The sequence below is a fragment of the Mirounga angustirostris genome, unplaced genomic scaffold, assembly GCF_029215605.1.
Source record: "Mirounga angustirostris isolate CCGP_5_RB_7025 unplaced genomic scaffold, mMirAng1.0.hap1 SCAF_4, whole genome shotgun sequence".
In the NCBI taxonomy this organism is placed as follows: domain Eukaryota; kingdom Metazoa; phylum Chordata; class Mammalia; order Carnivora; family Phocidae; genus Mirounga; species Mirounga angustirostris.
In genome coordinates this window covers 115,966,750-115,987,905 of record NW_026991712.1, presented here as the reverse complement: position 1 = coordinate 115,987,905, position 21,156 = coordinate 115,966,750, and the positions used below count along the sequence as shown (strand labels likewise).

At 41.1% G+C, this 21,156-nt stretch overlaps 1 protein-coding gene across 5 annotated transcripts in view; it reads left to right on the top strand.

Moving 5' to 3' along the window:
* LRRC8B (leucine rich repeat containing 8 VRAC subunit B) overlaps window positions 1–21,156 on the top strand; it is a 68,264-nt gene that overhangs the window by 28,326 nt on the left and 18,782 nt on the right. Inside the window, exons 2-4 of one of the 5 annotated variants that reach the window (XM_064588873.1) lie at window positions 7,530–7,694; window positions 13,232–13,286; window positions 18,613–18,781. The exons of 1 other annotated variant lie outside the window; for it this stretch is intronic. The gene's annotated coding sequence lies outside the window, so the exon portion shown is untranslated. The remainder of the gene's footprint in view (window positions 1–7,529; window positions 7,695–13,231; window positions 13,287–18,612; window positions 18,782–21,156) is intronic. 3 more of the 5 variants (XM_045897250.3, XM_064588872.1, XM_045897249.3) reach the window with 3 other exon arrangements.

Sequence of the window (21,156 nt, the reverse complement as noted above, 5' to 3'; positions counted from 1 at the left end):
GCTCTTGTTGTCAAACCCCTTGCAATGAATTCTTCCTGATGCTTTCAAATTAATTTCCCTAATACACACTAATATGCCTTTAAATGTATTTTTTCCATCATTCCCCTGCTCAGATGCCATCAATGGTTCCCTACTGGTTATATGATCAAATCTAAATTACTTTCTGTTGCCATAAAAATATTTGGCTATTGATTCTAAAAGTGAAATTAAACTGACATAAAGTGACTCTAAAACAATCATTTCTCGGGTACCTGTCAGTCATGCACTAATAAGGCCTGAGCTATGTCTTGAAAAGTTCTTAGCCTGCCATTGGAGACTTTCTTTACTATTTAACCCTAATCTACTTCTCTCCATTATTTCCATCTCAGAAATTCCACTTCATCAGTATATGTCTCTTCACTAACTCCTAAAATTCACCTTGGCATCCTCCTACCTTCTTTATTTGTTCCTCCATTCCTCCACATAAAATACTATGTGCCTTATTATTAATTCTCGTCCCTTCAGCCTCATCCCTTTGCCTCACACCTAGATAAATCTTATGCATCTTTCTTGGCCCACTCATAACTCTTAGGCAGTAACTATTATTCCTTTGGTGTATATTGCCCTAAGATGCAACTGTAATCCATTTGAGCTTTCTTGTATTCATGCTTTATTTCACTAAAGCATAAGATCCTTTTGAGGGTCTGGTCTGAGGCTGACACACACCCTTCTATTCCTTTCAACATTAGGGATCATGCTTTGCACCTTTGCAGAGGCGAGGTCGTGATTGTCAAATGCACCCAGTGTCAGAGTGGATGCAAGATATGACATCCTATCACACTTTCTGTTGGGGTCCCATCTCTGGCCATGACACAGTTGGTGGTACATAGGGTCCTCTTTATTTCTACATCCATTCAACTAGCAGCAGCTAAGTTGTGGCCTTCCTTAAATGGGTAAGACTTTCCACAATAAAAACAGATGGTGTTGTCAAATATGAATGGAAAAATATGATTTCTTGTGTGTGGTAAGGGGAAGAGAAAAGGACAGAGGGAAAAAAAAACCACACCATTAGCTTTCTTGGCACAATCTTTCCACCTTTCAAGTCTGGTTGCTAAGAAATAACTGTAGATTCATTTGCTGTGTACAAAGGAGAAACTTCAGTCACTAACCCAGAGATTATGCTTCTTTGGCAGCTGAATTTGTCACTGAGCCAGACCAAGCCCCACCCTGATTTATAAGTCATGTGTTAAACTTCGAGATGGGGAATGTGACTTTTGTCTCCTGAGAAGCCATCAAAACTCTAAAATTCCCAGAGGGAACATGGTTTCCCTGCTTTGCTAACACCAAATGAAGAGTCTGAAGCCCAAAGCCAACCCAGTGTGCAGAAACACTGTCACCTTTGCAATGTGGACATTCTACCTGATTCCTATTTGTTATTTGTGGGTTCTTTTAGAGCCTGACCTTACTCTCTCACTTCAGTATGCCCTGAATGACCTGAAATTATTCTTAATGCCATGGCTGAGCTAAATCTTTCTTCTTTGCCGATAGGGCTTGAATCTGCTAAATGACTCAGGGGCCCTTGCATGTCAAATGGAATTTGGAGAATTGAAGACAAGATGATGTGGTGATTGTAGGAAGTTGCTGTGGTCTTTGCTCCAACAAGGGGGTCTAATCTTAATTCTTTTATCCATTCATTGAATGTTTAATAGCAGCTTCTGCCTGTAAGAACACGGGGGGATACAGCATGACTCATGTAGACCAGACCTCAGAGCTTGTAGTTTAGTGGAAGAGAAATAAACTTTTAATTGAACAACTGCATGAAGGTGTGTGGTGAGCACTGTGAAAGCGAGGGATGGAAGACTAAAAGAGCTCATTGTGATGGGCTTGGTCGGAATGGTCAGGGAAGGCTTTCCTTAGGAAGAATGTCTGTAAGTCATTGACTCTGGAAATCAGAGGCTTAATGACTGTCCTGGTTGGGCCCTTGAAGGTGAGTTTGACCTTCTAAGTGAACTGCTTTGCACTCTTTCAAATTGCAACTATTTTGAATGAGAATTAGCCCTCAAGCGTGACTCTTCTTACGCAGTTCTGTGCTACGGTGGTACAATATGTATCGGGTCCTTGCCCTCGGTTCCTGGCACAGCGCAAAAGTCCTTGAAATTTCCTGATAGGAGCATCTTTTGTTACTCATAATGAGCACCTCTCAGCCATACCTGAGTTTTTGCTAATGAGGTGACTCTGGGTGAGCCCATAGAGAGCTTCAGGTTGGGGGCTAGTCACCAGAAGAACCAACCATGTGATGAGAGAGTTGGAACTTTCAATCTACCCCTGACCTCTGAGGAGGGGGGAAGAGCTGGAGATTTTTCCTTGCCAGTGGCCAGTGACTTAATCAACCATGCCTGTGTAATGAAACTTCCATAAACACTCCTCAATGATAGGGCTTGGGGAGCTTCCCAATTGGTGCTTGGGAGGTTGGCATTTTCAGATTGGGTATGGAAGCTCCATACCCGCCTCCCCCTCCACCACCAAGACTACCACCAAGTACCATGCCCTAGGTATCTGTTCCATTTGGCTGCTCCTGAGTTGTATCCTTTGCACCAAACCTGCTGGTTTGTGTTTTCCTGAGTTCTGTGAGTCATCCAAGTGAATCATCAAACTTAAGGAGGGGATTAGGGAAACCCTTGGATTGATAGATAACCAAGTCAGACAGAAGAGTGGGTTGTCGGGGTCCAAGGACTTATAACTGGTGTCTGAAGTGGGGGCAGCCTTGTGGGACTGAGCCCTTAAACCTGTTGGGAGTCTCACACTGACTCGAGGTAGTTAGTGTCAAAATAGGACTGCATGGTAGGGCACCCACATGGTGTCAGAAAAAAGACATCTCACCATGTTTACTCTGAATGTAAACCAGACATTTTTCTGCTCCAGCAGAGGAGCAAATAGAAATCAGTGATTTTGACCAGGAGCCATATCCAAGTTGCAAACATGGAGCACTGATTTAACACCAAGGTGAACGTGGACTTTTTACGGGAAACATAGATGCCAGAAGAGCTTTCAAAACTGACCTGTTTCTCTGCTCATGCTCTTGCTGGATGCTTCACTCCTCCCACACCTTCTTCCAGGGAAGAGATAAGCAACGTCAGCTGACTGGAATGTTTCAAAAGGCCTGCTCTGGGCTGGGCAGATAGGCATGGCGGCCCTTCATTGGCATGGGAGCCAGAGGCTGTGGGTGTAGTGTCGTCTTTTCTTCTTTTCTTTCTCCAATGGACAGAATATAAATGGTCCATTATCAGCCCAATATCACAAGGTTGATTTGGAAAAGAATTTGTTTCCGTTCGTTGTTGTCTTCTCCCTGTGCAATTCCGTGTTTGGCCTACATATTTCTACCTGGACCCCTGGGCCTTTTGGAAAAATTCCTTTTGACTTTTATAGTGGGACTTAAATGTTAGGAGATGTCAGTGACCTTGTAACACTCACTGTTTTGTTTCCTTGGAACCAAAGTGGTATAAATAAAGCTCACTTCATGGGTTGTTTTGTTTCAATTTAAGATAATATTCCAAGGCCAAAGGCATCCTCTTTTAAAATTACCGGTAAAAAAAAAAAAAAAAAAAAAAAAAAGTCTTTCTTTATAAGAGTTCACCCTTACATTTATATGCCATTTTAATGATTCCAAAGTACTTCCACAATATTTATTTTACCACCACTATCAACCCTTGGGGCCTCTATGATTGTCCATATTATAAAGGCGAGGACTAGAGGCCTGAGTTGGATGAGTTGATTTGCTTAAGGCCATACACATGGTGGTGGAGGCAGGCCGGGGACTCGAAGTGCACATTTTCCACACTGCCTCCATGGAAAACCAGCCCCTGCCTCTAATTCGTGCTTGTGGGGGAGGAATGGAGAGGTGAGGCTTCACTTGATGAGCAACAGGGCCCCAGGGTTGAGGGAAGAGGAGATATAAAAATAAATAAAAATTGGATGGTTTGCATTCACCTAACTCGACTCCAGAACATTTACGGGGCAACACATCAGCAGGACGAGCAATCACTCTCTATCCCAGAATTGACTATTGTAGCAATGCCTGCTGCTGACTGAGGAGGAGAAAACTTCTGTAAAAATGCCCAAGATCTGGGAGCATGGACACCAGTAACATGTAGGTAGAAACAGAGCTAAAAGCTTTAAAAATCGCTTCTCACAGCACTAGTCCCAACTGGATCTGAATCCATGACACAGGCAGCATGAGCTGGAGTTGATGGGGGGGCCCATACCTGACTTGTCAGGTTGAATGAGTGCCCACAGTGAGCTACAGGGTGAAGCATCCTTTCTTCATAGTCCATCTCTCAAGTGAGAGATGATCACAGACTATGTGACCCAATCTGCCCAACCTTTTGGAGTCAAGCCCTCGCATTCCTGGGAAGGACATAGCAAGAGCCAGTAAGACAGCAAGAGAAGCCGGATAGCATTTGCTCCCATCACATTCTATGGCCAGGCCTCCCGAACCCTCCCTGTGATATTATTTTGACTTTATAATAACAACAATAACAAAAAAAATCAGGAGGGTTTGATATGTTTTTTGTGGTTTTTTTTTTTTTTTTAGATTTTATTTATTTAAGAGAGAGAGAGCATGAGAAGGGGGAGGGTCAGAGGGAGAAGCAGACTCCCTGCCGAGCAGGGAGCCTGATGCGGGACTCGATCCCGGGTCTCCAGGATCATGACCTGAGCCGAAGACAGTCGCTTAACCAACTGAGCCACCCAGGCGCCCGAGGGTTTGATATGTTTTAAAAAGGGTTCTCTGACTGCCGTTTGGAAATGGGACCAAGGAGGGCAAGTGAGGAAGACATTTCGGTTGTCTTCCCCAAAGATTCAGCAGGCTTCACCCAAGACAGGGATGCAGAAGGGGCTAGTTTAAGACAAGAATGGGTAAATTTGAGGGAATAGAAAGAAAGAAGGTTTGGGGGCAGGTGCCTGAGCTCTTGATGTTGCTACCAACACTCAGAGATCCAAGAAATGCGAGTTTGGTGTAGGTGTGAGCAGAAATGGTGGATTTAGTTTGGGACGTGCTGAGTGTGAGTTGCTTCCACACATCTCAGTGGATAGCCAGGAAGGTGTTCAGGAGATGATTTTGAGGCTCAGAGCTAGAAAGCAGGGCTTACCCTGTAGCTTTGGGGATCACCCACATAGAGGTGGTGGATGACCTTTTAGAGTAGAGGGTATCACTTGAGGAATGCCTGTGCGTGACCAGAGAAGCTACTGGCCAAGGACTGAATCCTGGTGAACCCCAGTTCTTAAGGGATGGGTTTGTATTAGGACCCTTGCATGGTTCCCAGTTACCTTTTTACCTTCAATTAAAATCAGTGCTTTTGTTACTATGTTTGACCCAATGACCTTCTTTTCTTTCTGTGACCCACTTTTACGCTCTTTTTAGCAAGACTGATTTATGAGTAGCCAATCATAGACCATTCATTGCTCTCTTTCTAAGAAAATCTATACTGTTTGTCTTTGAATTCATGTTTTTCCTGGTGCTGTCACCATTTTCTTTTAAATCCCTGTTCAATTCTTGCCACTCCAGAGGAGTGTTTTCAGATTAAGCGTACCCCAGCTCCAGCTGCAATTAATCAACTCAGAAGACAGTAGGGTGTTGGAAGTGGAAGGTCTATCGATCATTTGGCTTTCCCTCCAATGTGACAAGTAAGGAAACTTAGGTCAGATGAGGCAAGTGACTCATTCAATGTTACACTGTCAGATCGGTAGAAGGTAGGGAGTAAAAATTGAGTCTCCTGAGACCTAGTCAGGGGTTCTTTCTGTTAAGCCATGCTGCCTTGTGGTTTTGATTCTTCCCTCTGTCACTGTGAGGTGACTTTCCTTCATTTGAACATCCAGTCTCATTCCTGCATTCCCTCATCCTTCTCCAGTCTCGCCCTACACAGAGGCAGAGCAGTGATTTCTCTTATTAAATTAGCTCTCATTTGATATGGATCATTACCTCTACCCTCTTGTGCCTTGGATGGTCATTTCCACCCCACATATCCAGAGCCCAGGGAAGTAACAAGGCAATCCTACAAAAATGAGTTCATAATTATGAGAGTCTCAAGAATTGATTGACTGATTGATTGATTGATGAGTGTTAAGTGCCCAGTAAGTATGTCTGCTATCACTAATGGAAAGGGTTATGATTGCTCTTCTTTAATTACTTCCTAACACACACACCATCTCCCTCTACCCCCCGCCTGCCATCTGCGCCTCCCCCCAGCCCTCCTTCACATTAGGCTATCCTTGATGCCTTCTGCTAGATTGGCCTCTTAATAAAAGATTAATAAGAGGCTCAAGTATGGGCGCCTGGGTGGCTCAGTTGGTTAAGCGACTGCCTTTGGCTCAGGTCATGATCCTGGAGTCCCGGGATCGAGTCCCGCATCGGGCTCCCTGCTCAGCAGGGAGTCTGCTTCTCCCTCTGGCCCTCCCCCCTCTCGTGTGCTCTCTCTCATTCTCTCTCTCTCAAATAAATAAATAAAATCTTAAAAAATTTAAAAAAAAAGAGGCTCAAGTACTTTTCAAACCCATATAACGTTATTGGTGAGTTTTGTAAACATGTGGGTGCTTCAATGGTTATTTTAGGGAGAAAAAAATGATCTCATGTGTATTTACCTAGATAGTCAATAGAAGATTTTTGAATGTGTTAGCTTCATATGTGGCTATTCCTCTAGAGGAAAAGAAGATCTATGCCTTTTCCGGACAAATTAATAGGATCATATTCTCTCACGCAGCCAGATCCTTCTAATTCAAGGTAACAAACAAAATTGATAATTAAATAGTATTTATTATAATCTAGGAATTATGGGTAAAGCAAATTTGACATAGTAAACATATTTTTTATGTGTCCGTATGCCTTCCAGTACATCGGGGCCCACTGTATATTAGATTTGTGTAATCCATTTATGTTCATTTTAAAGCAGTCAGAACAGCTTTTGTTTTACATGATTATAGGGTTTTTTGTGATAAAACATACATATCATAAAATGTATCATCTTAACCATTTTTAAATGTACAGTTCTGTGACATTAAGTTCATGCACACTGTTCTGCAACTATGGATTTTAAAACATGGCCTTTGCTTGGGTGACATTGGCGATATCTGACTTGCCTGCAGCATGGAGCTTGACTGGGAAGACACGTACTGCATCAGAAAGTGGGCTAACTTAGTTTTGCATCAGCTTGTATTGTTTTGGTCTCACAACACTGTCTTCCCTCTGGGCCATATATTAAATAATTGAGGTAAGTTACGTTTATATTTCACAACACTTTCTAGTGTCTAGAGTCATGTGATATATTGCAAAACCTGGCATGGAAATCACTCATTTAGGTGGAGAAGGAAACCCCCTGACAACCAATCTGGTTTCTCTTTACAGGCTAATACTTTAAAGCCAACCTTTAAAGGATTAATTTTAGATAAAGCTGCTACTCTGTTAATAAATTACCATTATTGAGTGCTTACTTTGTACCTACTGCTGTGCTAAGCATTTGATTTATGGTTACCTCATTTAATTCTTTTTTTTTTTAAAGATTTGTTTATTTATTGAAGAGAGAGAGAGAGAGAGAGCATGAGCAGCGGGGAGGGCCGGAAGCAGCCTCCCTGCTGAGCAGGAAGCCCGATGTAGGGCTCGATCCCAGGACCCTGGGATCATGACCTGACCTGAAGGCAGCCGCTTAACCGACTGAGCCACCCAGGTGCCTCCATCTAATTTAATTCTTTTTTTTTTTTAATTTATTCATTTGAGACAGAGAGATAGAGAGAGAGCATGAGCAGGGCAAGGTGCAGAGGCAGAGGGAGAAGCAGGCTCTCCGCTGAGCAGGGAGCCGGATATGGGTCTCAATCCCAGGACCCTGGGATCATGACTTGAGCTGAAGGCAGAGGCTTAACCATCTGAGCCACCCAGGCACCCTCCACCTCATTTAATTCTTAAAATAACTGCATTGTCCCTGTTTTACAGATGAAACAATTGATACTTAGCTTATCTAACATCGAGCAGGTGGTAAATGACAAAGTTAGAGTTCCATCAGACCTTAACCATTTTGCTGCGTTCCCTTCCAGATTTCTCAAACATTCATAAGAGTTTTATAAGGAGAACTAGGCCTAACAATGTAACTAACATATTAAAAGTATCTGACATACTGAAGGCATGTGATACTTCTTTATTAAGTCATTCAGAAAGAATGTTGTATGTAGGGGATATGGTATTAATTTATTTTAACCACATTTTAATAGGAAAGCCAAGAAGAAAAGCCTTGTAAAATATCATTTAAATACAGATTAAACCTCAGTTATTCCTCTTGTCATCATGTTACTGCGGCGTGTTTCTCTGTAAGAGGCCGTGCTTGCAGGATGCTCCCTTGCTCTGGCTATCTCGCATGTCCATCTTAATTATATAATAGAGGCAGGCAGGATGGAGGGAGCATTTGTTGATTCTGTTTCACGAGATGGAATACTGAGTAATGAGCTAGGAAACCTATATAGATCTGATTTTTAGATTATGTCTTTTGGTTCCTCTAAAAGATAGATTGTAGTTTGTTTTTTTTTTAAAGAGAGATGCCATGTTCTATATAAAACTCCTTTTTATATAGTTCACTGGAGAGGCGGTGTAGCAGATGGCTCATACTCCTGGTTGGTGTGAATTCAGGGTTCGCTTTGTGAGCTTGAGCAAGTTTAATTTTTCCAGTCCTCAACGTTCTCACCTTTAGAGCTGAGATCATAATACCTACCTCACTAAATACACAGTAAATGTTAGCCTTCCCTTTTCCATCTCCTTCTACCTTTTTAATTCAGCACATAGTTATTACTAAGAATGTTTTGTGTGTTAGGTCCTGTCCAGCTGTCCCGTACTCTGTATTCTTCTAAGAGCTCGAAGGGAGAGGCAGGAAGGCATCTAACCAGCTCTTTGTGATGCAGATTAATATCAGTATAATAGAACTATCAGCACTCCCTAAATGCTGAAGAAGCATGAAGTATGGAGCAACTACTGATTTGGGGGGTAGAGTGGGTAGCAGCGTTCATTTTAAACATCTTTTGTGTTTAACGGTCCTTTAATACTTCATGAACATTAAACCTTTATATTTTTGGGTCAGAAGTTAACTCGACCTAAACACTAGGCTGATTTTCAGTGCATGGCAATTTGGTATTTGTCATTGGGTTAAGAAAATGTTCTACTGGATATAGCGTTCTTTATAGTGATCACTCTCAGAAGTTACTGATTATAGGAGACTGAAACCATCCAGAGGCACAAAATATTTTCAGCTTGCTCATAGCTCACAGTAGCTGTAGAATTACAAAACTTATGGAGCACCTAATATCTGGCGGGACCCTGAGGAGACAAGAAATGTCCTTGCCTTCCCCGAGCCCATGGTCTTGGGGGAAGGTGGAGAGGGAAAGGGCTCACAGAACAGCATGATACACACCATCCTTGTTGGGGTGAAAACTTGATACTTCCCCTGGTCTTGGCATGATTCCTGTTGCAATGTACTTTTAGCTTGTACGAAAGAATTGTGAAATCATAATTTGATAAGATATTAAGGTCATTTAGGAATGCTGTGGCATTTATCCAGCGATCCATCACTGATTCAAAATGACTCACCGTCATTAGAATGCAGCCAGTCATGCTAAATTTGACAGCAGTTCTCCGTTCAGATTTCTGAGATGTCATGTTTGGTGGCTACGTTGAAAAGTATGAGTTTTTCTCCTTTCTTCCTGAGGGGTGAAGGCTTTGCCTCTGCTTCTGAATCTCTGCACCTCTCATGGGGTGATGGAAATGCCAGAGGTTCTGTCCCCCCTGCTCTGCTTTCCCGCCTTCCCAGACCCATTGTGTGTGTGCACCAGTTGTGTTTACAGATCATTCAGAGAGCCAGGCCTTCCTCCTCTGTACCCTTGGTTCCGAACTGGGTGGTAAAACCTGATCTAGTATTACTGGTTCACTCAGTAATTATTTACTAAATATTTATGGTAGGTATAGGGGCAGGATTGAGATCTGGGGGTCCAAGAGATAGGCTAATAATTTGTTACCCTGGGCAGGCTGATGATTTGATGCCACTTCAGACTGTTGTCCTTTAAATATTTGTTCACAACATTTTTAAGAGGAAAAACCAAGCCCTAGATGAGAGGGAAGGGGGTAGCCAAATCCCTCAAATCCCCCTCCTGCCAGTTTCTAGGATCTCAACTGACCAGAAGAAAAATAGCAGACCCCTTCTTTTTCCTTCCAACCATATTCTCTACAATCCCCGAGAATAGTTCTGGTGGATACTATTTTTGTTTCATTTAGTTAAGTTTCCAGAGATGTTTTCAGCACCCCATGGATGTCTGTACATGGAAACTGTCGTAACATCCAGGCTTTTAATCTAGCCCTGGAAAGAGACACTGGGATAGATCCCAGAAATGTAGATAAATAAGATGCTGCCTCAGCGCTCAAGGAACTTGGGGCAATAGCTTATTATATACTATAAAACAGTGTGAGAGAACTGTTAATGTGGTAGGAACACAGATGGAGGAGCAGTGAATTCAGGCTGTGGAGATCAAGGTGGCTCATGGAGGTGATGCCATGGTGGGACCGACGGTGAAATGAAATGTCCCTCCTTTGAGTACATCTGGTATTCCTAGTTTGAACTTTTCAAACTGATGAAATAGGCTACTTTAACTTTATATAACCTAAAGCCTTAAACTTACGGAATTGCTCAAGGCAGGATGAGTAAGTGTGATATTGCAGTGATTCTTGCCTATCTGACTTACAGAATGAGATCAAGTTACTAGGCAAAGATTCTTGATTTCTGGCTAACCCTTAAAGGGAAGGATTTTATTTAACCATCACTAAGACACAAATTCACGCCAATGGAGAGCCATTCTCAGATTCCAGAGCTTTAGAGCAGTTCTTTGCTCAACTACAAAGGAGTTTGTTTTGTCAATCTCCCCTATCTCTACTGACCAGAAGGAAATAAGAGCATCCAGACTTCTCAATTTTCAAAGCAAAAGGAGGGGGGGCCTCTTGTTTTTCTATCATAGTTGATTGTCCCCTATTGTTCTTTAATCCACAGTCACTTGAAAGTATTCCCTTGTATGTCCTTCGCTGGGAACCTTTTGAAGGGAGCTCTTCTTTGAGAAAGGGAATTCTTAGTGTTATGTTTGTCATCTCCGAATCTTCCAGAATAGAATTTTTAAGATGCTCTTGGAATTGACTTTTTAAGTGAAAATGAACATGCCCTGTGTCCTGCCAGTGGGGAGAGAAAATATTTTAGAGGGGGTAGGTAATGCCAGTTTCATAACACTCATTAGCCTCGCAAGCTGGAGAAGCCACGGACGCCACAGCCTGTCAGCCGCTGGGTCCAGCCGTGTTACCCTGGCGGTCGAGTCCTGGGTTTGCCTGCCTCGCGTGGACTGTTTATTCTATCCTAACAAGCCTTGTCATTTAGTATTTTCACCTTTCATTTTTCTAACTTGTACTTTTATTTGCAGCTGAGGAGAAAGGAAGGTGATAACTTGTGCTATCGTTTCTAAAATTAGTTTTGAGCCATTTGGTTTTAGCCTGGATAAAGAAACTGAGCTACATTTTGTTGTTTTTTTACTTGGCAGCAATGGCTTCACTCTGAGATGACAAGTTGTCATTAGGAGGGAGCTTTCATTACACTTATATCTTCTCAGCAAAATATTCCTCTGGCATAGGTAAATATTAAGTAGAAAAGAAGAATGAGGGGCGCCTGGGTGGCTCAGTCGGTTAAGCGTCTGCCTTCGGCTCAGGTAGGATCCCCAGGTCCTGGGATCGAGTCCCACGTTGGGCTCCCTGCTCCGTGGGGAGCCTGCTTCTCCCTCTCTCTCCCTCCCTCCGCTGCTCCCCCTGCTTGTGCTCACTCTCTCTCTGTCAGATAAATAAATAAAATATTTTTTTAAAAAAAGAAAAAGAAGAACAAAGCTTGTTAGTAAAGCATGTTGAAAAGCATTCAACTGAACCCCATCAAAGAAATGCAAAATAAACAATAAGATAATTTGGGATGGAATTAGCCAAGTTTTTTTTTTGTTTTTATTATTTAATGATGATTCCCATATCTGGTAAGGGTACTACTCATATACTGTTTATTGAAAAGAAAATTAGTATAACCTTTTTAAGAAATAATTTGTTGTTATATATCAGAGACCTTAAAATGTTTATGTCCTCTGGCCCATTACTCTCGCTTTTAGAGATCTTTGCAAAGGAAATCATATGAACAAGAGTACAGGGATATTTACACTATTATTAGTAATAAAAAGGGAAATCTAGGATTCAATAGGGAAATAATTTTATAAACTATGACATATCTATGTATGAACTATTATGCTTCCATCAAAAATGGTGTTTAGAAGGGTGCTTGGCTGGCTCAGTCAGTGGGGCATGCAACTCTTGATCCTGGGGTTATGAGTTGGGTGTGGAGATTACTTAAAAATACAATCCTTTAAAAAAAAAATGTTCTTTAGAGAATCTGTAACAACATTAAGAAAGCGTATCATAAATAATAAGAGGCAAAAAATATTGTGCCACTGAAGTTTACAGCAGTATAATTGTGTCAAATAGCAGGACAGCAAATAACAACAAAAAAAACCCCAAAACAGCAACAATAAAAACTGGAAAGAGAAACTATCCCAAATGCCCCCCCCATGTTTCCCCCCCTTTTTTATATAAGAAACACAAATATTTTCAATGGGATTTTCAATTATTTATAAAATGAGTGGTACCTGAGATATAATGCTTATCTCATTCTTAATTAAAAATTGAATGCTCAGGGCGCCTGGGTGGCTCAGATGGTTAAGCATCTGCCTTCGGCTCAGGTCATGATCCCAGAGTCCTGGGATCGAGTCCTGCATTGGGCTCCCTGCTAGGCGGGGAGCCTGCTTCTCCCTCTGCCTCTGCCTCTCTGACCCTCATGAATAAATAAATAAAACATTTAAATAAATAAATAAATAAATAAATAAATAAATAAATAAAATAAAAATTGAATGTTCATATTTTATGCCTTATAAATTGCTGTGATGATGACATTAAATGTGACAGTGATTTGTGTCTCTCCCTGGGTATTAGTTGACAGCCTTTGCAGGAGATCAGAAGGTGACCTCTGTAATAACACTCACTTTTTAAGTTGTATGTTTCATAAAGTTGTTATAGATTTTGGAAATCTTAGAACCACGTAAGTGGATAACCTGTCTTGCAGTCCTGTGATGAGTAAAGTGTAACAATATGTTTATGATTTCTCTTTAGGAATTTTTCAAATAGAAACTAATTGCAGAGTTCCCGGTTGACCAGCATTCATAGGGTAAGATTAACATTCTGAATTGTGAACATGTGGTAAAGATAATTACTATTACATTGGTAGCTTGGGGCAAATACTGAATCCTTAGGATGTAAAAAGAGATTATTATTCCTACAGACCTTTTGCATAAAATCCTTTTGATATATCTAAACCAGTTAAAAAGAAAATTAAATCTGAATACATTTTGGTAAAATGTCCTCTTCCTGTCCTTTGTTGGTCTTGTATGTTGCAGAGTATATGTCTGTGTGCGTTTGATATTTGTCATTTTTTTAAACCTTAAAGATCTGAGGAATATAATGTCTATGACAGACTTAGACTCCATGACTCCATGTCTATATTTTTCTGACTTCTGTTGAAGGTAGTGTTTTTTATGCAGGGAATTGGTTTGCCATGTTTCCATAAATAAACAATGGCCATGCTTTCCCAGATTACATAAGTCAGAAATAAACAAGCCCTGTATCTGTTGCTTTCTACAAACATCATTTATCTTTTATAGTTGTGGAAGATTAATCTTAAATTAGTTCTGTGGCAGAGCTTCTGACTTTGACATAATGAGCAATTAATTTGTACACCGTATTAACTAGCATGACTCTCTAGTATTGTGAATACGACAAATGTCTTGAAGAGTGTGTTGCCCAGCTCTGAACATATATAATCCAGGTGAAGCCATGGTGAGGACATTGGGTCTGTCCTCTGTGTATTGTGAACACCCTTCTTTTACAGATGAAAGTATAGATCCTTGACTTCTTGAGTATATGGACATATCCCTGCTGATTCATTGAGCTGACTATGAATTTGTAGAAGCTAGTATCAGGGGTGCCTGGGTGGTGCAGTCGGTTAAATGTCCAGCTCTTGGTTTTGGCTCAGGGTTTGATCTCACGGTTATGAGATCGAGCCCTGCATGGACCTATGCACCCCGTATTGACCTCCGCACTCTGTGCGGAGTCTGCTTAAGTTTGTCTCTCTATCTCCCTCTGCCCCTCCCCTCCTCTCTCTAAAAAGTAAATTAAAAAAAAAACTAATATCATATCAGCTGCTTCTCTACTTGTGGCTCTTCAGTGGCTTTTCCATTCCTCCTGAACTATTTATTATCCAAACTCTGTATATTGGCTGCAGGCCCTCTCATTCTTCTGCTTTCCCCAGGCTCCTAACATCCCAGCTGAGTCGCCTCCCTTCTGATCTGCACCTATTCTAAGCTTCTTGCTCCTTCTACTTGGAATGAGCTTCCCCAATATCATTGCATGGCTGACTCTGTTCAGATCTAAAGAGGCTTTCCCTGACTGCCCAATCTAAAGGAGCTCTCTGTTCTTCATGGCATTTCTGATTTTATCGTGTTTATATATTTGGTTTTCTCTCTTTCCTTCTTCCTCAGTAAGGTCCCTGAGAGCAAGCATCTTTCTGTCTTGCACATCTATATTTCCTGAACACTTTGACCTCTACCAGGTGTGTGGTAGTTATCCTACAGACTAAAATCCTGACCTCTCTTTGAGAAGTGCTACTGTTCAGGGATGCTCCATGCATTCTCTTGGGATATTTTCTTTGTATAGAATCAAATGTGATACTTATTAGGTTTAACCATCATGCCACCCATTAGGCCCTTGTGACAGCATGGCATACTGATCCTTTCAACTATGCATGTCTTCTCTCTACAATAAGATTGTAAATCTCATGAAAGTAGAAACAAGGTCTCATATTGCCTCGGTATGCCTTTGTAGTCCTAGCCTCCCTAACTGAGTGCATTTAAATGTTAACTTTAGAGAAAGGTTAAAACGAGTGGCTTAACCATATTTTTAGTATTTCTAGAGTACACTGGTTTGTCCCAAAGCTAAAAAAAAAATCTCATTTTGATTTATATTTATAGTTTTAAAATTGTAACATAGTAATATTCTGGACTACATTTGTAAATTCATGTTTCAAAACTGTTTATTTCATTAAGAAGGCCTATTATTAATTAGGCTAGGTCGCCAGAATCAATGCTATCAATTTCCCAGTTCTTTTCAAATTAGGAAATTTGCCCATAATTCCATGCCCTAGAGAAGTAACTTAAACATCTCTACACTTTAGTTTTCTTACTTGTAGAATTAGAGTCTAATCGCCATGGTTTCTTCCTAGATTAGATAGCCCATATGATTCTGCTTTTGTAAAAGGTAGGTCACCTATGGGAGAAGTAGGAGAAGCAAATGGAATGATGATCTCTGCTATCAGCCAGACATTTGAAAGGAGAACATGTAGATTCACAAACACAGGAACTGAGTTTGGATCTACTTGATGGCTTGCTTACTGTGGATGGTGGGAGGGCAAGTCAAGAAAACATTTTTTTAAACAATGAAGATGGTGGAGAAGGGTCCAAGGTTGCCTTCTGCTTACATATTCTAATAATCATGTAGCCACTGGTAGCTTATGTGCCAGTGTTAATATTATAATGTGACTGCAACTTCCTTCATTTTAAATGTATTCTAGACAATTCAGTAGCTTACTAAACGCCTCAAAGAACTGAGAAGCCTTTTCCTAGAAAGACAGTTACCATCTGCATTAGATAAATCATGTGTTCCATAACTGTCAGAAACAAGGAAAAGTAAAGCAATGTTTGTTTGTTTTTTTTAAAGTTCAGAACAACTCAGATTTAATTAGGATTTCTAGAGTTATTCCTGTGGTGTTAATTGTCATATTCAGTAACTGTCTTCTGGGGCTTCAGATGATTAATTTTCCTAATATTTAGAATATTATTTATAATTGTTTTGGAAACCCATTACCGCTGTATGGCTCTGGCTAAGAAACTGCCAAATGGTAGTTACACACCACTTCTCTCCTTTGGTTTCTCTGTGTTATTGGCCATGATGTCATACTCTTCCCTTGCAACTGATTTCCGTTCTAGAAACACTGTGCTTCTCCTTTATTTCACTGACCCTGCTTCTCACTTCCCCTTTGCTCCTTCTGGTCTAAGAGTTCTTCTTCATGTGATATATTATCCAGGGGAGAGATTCCGTTCTTCAATCACTCGATTCTGTCTCTCAAAGAACGAATTAATTTCTATGATAGTATCTACTACTTCAATGTTCTTGAGTTCCTACGGTGAATTAAAGATGGCTGTAAATACTTTGTGATTTTTCTAGTTGGAGTCTGTTTCCCTTCCCTTTGAAAATCTGGACCGGCCCCGGTTACCTTTTTTGAACCCTCGAGTCTGGCAGAAGTGGTGTAGAGTACTTTCTAAGGCTGGACATTAAAGAGATTTGTAGCTTCCGCTATTCTGTGCTTGCAGTGTTCCTTAGAGCTTAGAGTTCCTTGCCGGGGGAAAGCCTAACCAGCCATGAATATGGAGGAGTGGCAGGGCCCCTGCTCATTAGCCTAAACTGAGCTGCAAGACCAGCAGACAGCCCGAATGCCAGTCCTGTGACTGAGGCATTCTAGACCTTCCAGCCATCCCAACATTCCAGCCAACAGCACGTGAAACAGAAGATCTGCCTCATCATCCCACAGATTCATGAGAAATGACAAATGATTGTTTTAGCCACTAAGCTTTGAAATGTTTTTTTTTTTGCATGGCAATAAAGAACTAAAACAAAAATTGGTAGCCAGAAGTGAGGTGCTGCCATAAGGAAACATCTGGCATTGGCTTTGAGACCAGGGGACAATGAAGGTCTCAAGGGAAGTAAGACAACTTTAATGGTGGCTGGAAAGGCAGTGAGGAAATTGCTATTGGGGGATATAAAACAGTACCCTTGTTGCATACTGACAGAAAAACTGACCAGACTGACACCCCCAGCAACATGGAAAATGGGAAATGAACCTAATGGATTTGTGTATCTAGCTTAGGAGATTTTCCAGCAGAATATCAGAAGTGCCGGAGCGCCTGGGTGGTTCAGTTGGTTAAGCGTCCAACTCTTGATCTCAGCTCAGGTCTTGATCTCAGGGTCATGAGTTCAAGCCCTGCCTTGGGCTCCATGCTGGGCATGGAGCCTACTTAAAAAAAAAAAAAAAAAAAAAATTATGGAAGTGCTAATTGACTTTTTTTAACCACGACCAAAGTACTGCAAGAGAGAGATGAATTAAAGAAGAGACTGTTCAGATTTTAAACAGACTTTAGAGGATATATTTCCCACCCAGAATTGTCTAGGGTTGTAAATAAAACTGTTCTTCATTCCCAGCTTTTCCACCCAGCAAAAGGTAGTCAAAGTAAGAAATGGCCTCAGGTCGAAAGATCAGATCCAGAGCATTACTGCCAGTAAAAGTTCATCTCACGGTGCAAACAAACCCAGGGCCTTGCTGTAAGACCCTGTATTATGACTTCAGAAAGATGTAAGGCCATGCCTCCTGGACCTTCTCTGCTAGATAACAGGACTTCTAAGGACCTTAAGAATGCTGTCCCACAGCCTCCTAGACCTAATTAAGACGAAAAGATCCTGGACTTCAAGCCTGAACTTGATGCCATAGTCAGATGAAATTTTTAGGGGCTTGGAAGAAGGCGAGTGTTGCTTTGCATGTAGGAGGAAGGACTAGAAATCATTTGGGGGCAGGGAGAGCAGGGTAAGTGAAGCCGGGCTGTATATCTGTTACCAGTCCTCCCATTGAGAAGTCACGTTTCCCCTCCTCTGTCGTCTGGCATCCAGGCTGGCTGTGTGACTCCTTTGACTGATAAAATGTGGTGGACGTGACACTGTGTAACTTTGAGGGCTGGGCCATACAAGAACTGCAGTTTTCACCTTTGTGCTTGGAAGGCACCGTCTTAGAACCCAACTACGCTATGTGAGGACCCTCGAAGAGCCATGAGAAGTCACACTGGAAGAGCCAGCCATCAGCCAGCTCCAACCACCAGCCTGAAGAATGAGGGCATTCTGTACCTTCCAGCCACTCTTGCGCCGGTCGATCCTGTGAAGTAAATCATGAGAAATAGAACCCCATTGTTTTTTTAAGTCTTGAATATTGAGAATATGCAGAATAGCCCAAATCCTTCCCATCTACATGCAGCCGAGTGCTGGCCTCTCCCAGGAAAGGCCCTATGACCTTAGCTACACCCTGCCTAACATCTGACTATACTTCTTTCTGCTCTCTGATACGCTCAGTTATTTACTGTACAAATATTTGTTGTACACCATGTGCTAGGAACTGTGGAAGATACTATATAACACCATAAACTCAATATCTGAATCCATTTGACTCCTGCTTCTCCATGGACCCCTCTAGATGCTGTTGCTAGGTGGTGTTGAATTTTCATTTACAGTGACTATTTCATTCATTGCTTTCTTTTCAAACGTGTTGCAAAATTTTCCCTCATTACTTCAGCCCACACGATTGATTCAGCTGGGCTCTCTTGTCTCTGATTCCTCCTCAGGTCCACCCTACAAACCTCTACAGCTCAGGGACTCCCTGTTCTGCTGCCTTACACACCTGGGTCTCGGGTCTCTGAAGGGCTCATGGAGCGGCTGGTCGCTGTTACTGGTAGTCTGTGGAGAGGGGCGGCACTCTAGACATCTAGTGAAACTTTCAGGAAGATTTAAAAGGTTGGCACTTTCCCCAGATATTTTATTGCCAATCTGTCTTGTGAGCTTTCTCCTCCGGGGGAGTTTTGGAGGGGCGGAAAGAAAAAGTACTGGTCTCAGCTAGACCAGTTAAATTGCTTGATCAATTGTAGGAGTAGGGCTTGGATCTGAGGGGTTTTTTTTAAAAGCACTTCAGGTTGTTCTAATGGGAAACCAAAATTGAGAACCACTGTCTTATATTCTCAAAAAATGGTCTGTACACCAGCAGCAGCAACATTAACTAGAAGTTTGTTAGAAGTGCACATTCCTGGGGCCTACTTCAGACCTAATGAATCAGAAACTCTGAGGGTGGGACCTAGCACTTTGTGTTTTAATAAGCTCTCCAGTGATTTTTATGAACATTAATGTTACAGAAACACTTTACTGTATAAATCTTAGTTCCCTTCTAGGAAGTCTCAAAACTACAACTAAATTTGGGAGGGGTGTTTATTATTTGGAAGTCGCTCTATTGACAAGATCTGAAACAATTGGTAAAGGACATAAACTGGCATACCACGTGTCTTGCTAGTGTTCATTTAAGTTCTTGAGAAATGCTGAATGATTATCATCACATCTCTGAAGAATGGCTCAAGGGGTTATTTAGTCTGAAGAAAAGGAGCAAATTAATCAAGGATACTGATGCACTGTTTCCCAGAGAGAGAACTCAAAGAGGTGAATTTAAACTTCAGTTGGATATATGTTAGGCCCAAGAAACATCTTTTGATGAGAAGTGGTACCAAACATTTTGAAGGGCTATAAGGCAATTTCTAAATCAATTTGCAGTGAGAGCGTAGAGAAACCCCGTTTTGAATTGTTTGGTTATATCCCTGCCTGGGGTCAGAGACAGAGATCTTTGAAGTAGTGTCCAGTTCTCTGCATAGAATGACTCTAAATACCATCTGATCATCATTTGTTTATTTTTTCACTGGTTATTTTGGAAATGCTTTCAAAGTAAAATAGGGACTAGTGGGAAGTAAAGATGCCTAACTTGAGTGTTCTTGTTTCAATCCGAGAGGCTTTGGGGTGAGATTGTCAAATGAATTCATGTGCTTTGAAAAGCTTTTATGATTTTTTAATGAGGTTTAAAAGCTAAAGGAATGGGATTAGGATCATAAAATCCTTTACTCTTAACATGGTTTCTTTGAACTGATTTAGTAGTGCATTTGTATGTTAGAAATAGAGATCTGATTTAGATTGAATCCTCATTGTTTGCAAAAATATAGTCTGGAAAAAATTTCCTAGACACACAAACAGTATTAAATTTTGTAATGACAAAGGACAGCTATGCTCTGGCTTTTGAATTAAACACTTTGATTAGAAAAATTAACATCATTTAATATATAGGAGTGTTTGAGATTTTTCATACATCATTAAACCCGGATGCTATGTATTTATATGTGAAGTCTTAGTTCAGTGGCAAATGTTTGGTAGAAAAAGTTTAGCTGGGAAAGTAGATTATATAGTATGTTACAGGGGACATGGTAGAAAACTGTATATTTGCATCCTTGTTTTTCAAAAGATTAAAATAGAACCCAGTTACAATGCCATTGTTGGGAATAGTTGATGTCTTAGTCTGTTCAGGCTGCTTTAACAAGCTACCACAGACTGGGTGACTTAAATAGCAGACATTTACTTCTCACAGTGCCTGGAGGCTGGGAAGTTCAAGATCAAGGCATGGGCAGATTCTAATGAGAGCTCACTTCCTAGTTTATAGGCAGCCACCTTCTTGCTGTATCCTCACCTGGTGGAAGAGGCAAGAGAGCCCTCTGGAATCCCTTTTATAAGGGTACTAATACCATTCATGAGGGCTCCACCTTCATGATCTGAGGCTCCGCCTCCTAGCAGTATCACATTGGGAGTTAGGATTTCAACATATCTGTTTTAGGGGGACAAAATATTTAGTCTGTTGCAGTTGGGGAAAAGAGAGAAATATTCAGCTTTTTTTTTTAGCCTTTGAAAGAACTGAGTGGAATAGTTAATTGGATTTAAATGAGACAGCGTGGTCTGCCGTGGACAAGGTTTGAAATTTGAGTCAGAGGACGTAGGTTCTAATTGGAACTATTTCTTGACAGTTTTGTCACCTTGGACAGGCTAACTCCTTTGGGCCTGCTTTATTTTCCATGTTTTAAAATGTGAAGAAGAAGAATATTTATCTAACGGTTTATTATATGAAACAAATTAATATAAATGAAAGTGCTTTGAAAGTAGGAAAACAGATATCAGCTTATAAATAGTACATTTTTATTTACTCTCTTATTGACAAGGAATTCCTCAATGGAAAATTAAATTAGGTGATTGGAGGGAAAGTTTATAATTCTTAAAAAGGTAAACAGGAAAAGTTCTTTACAAATCATTTT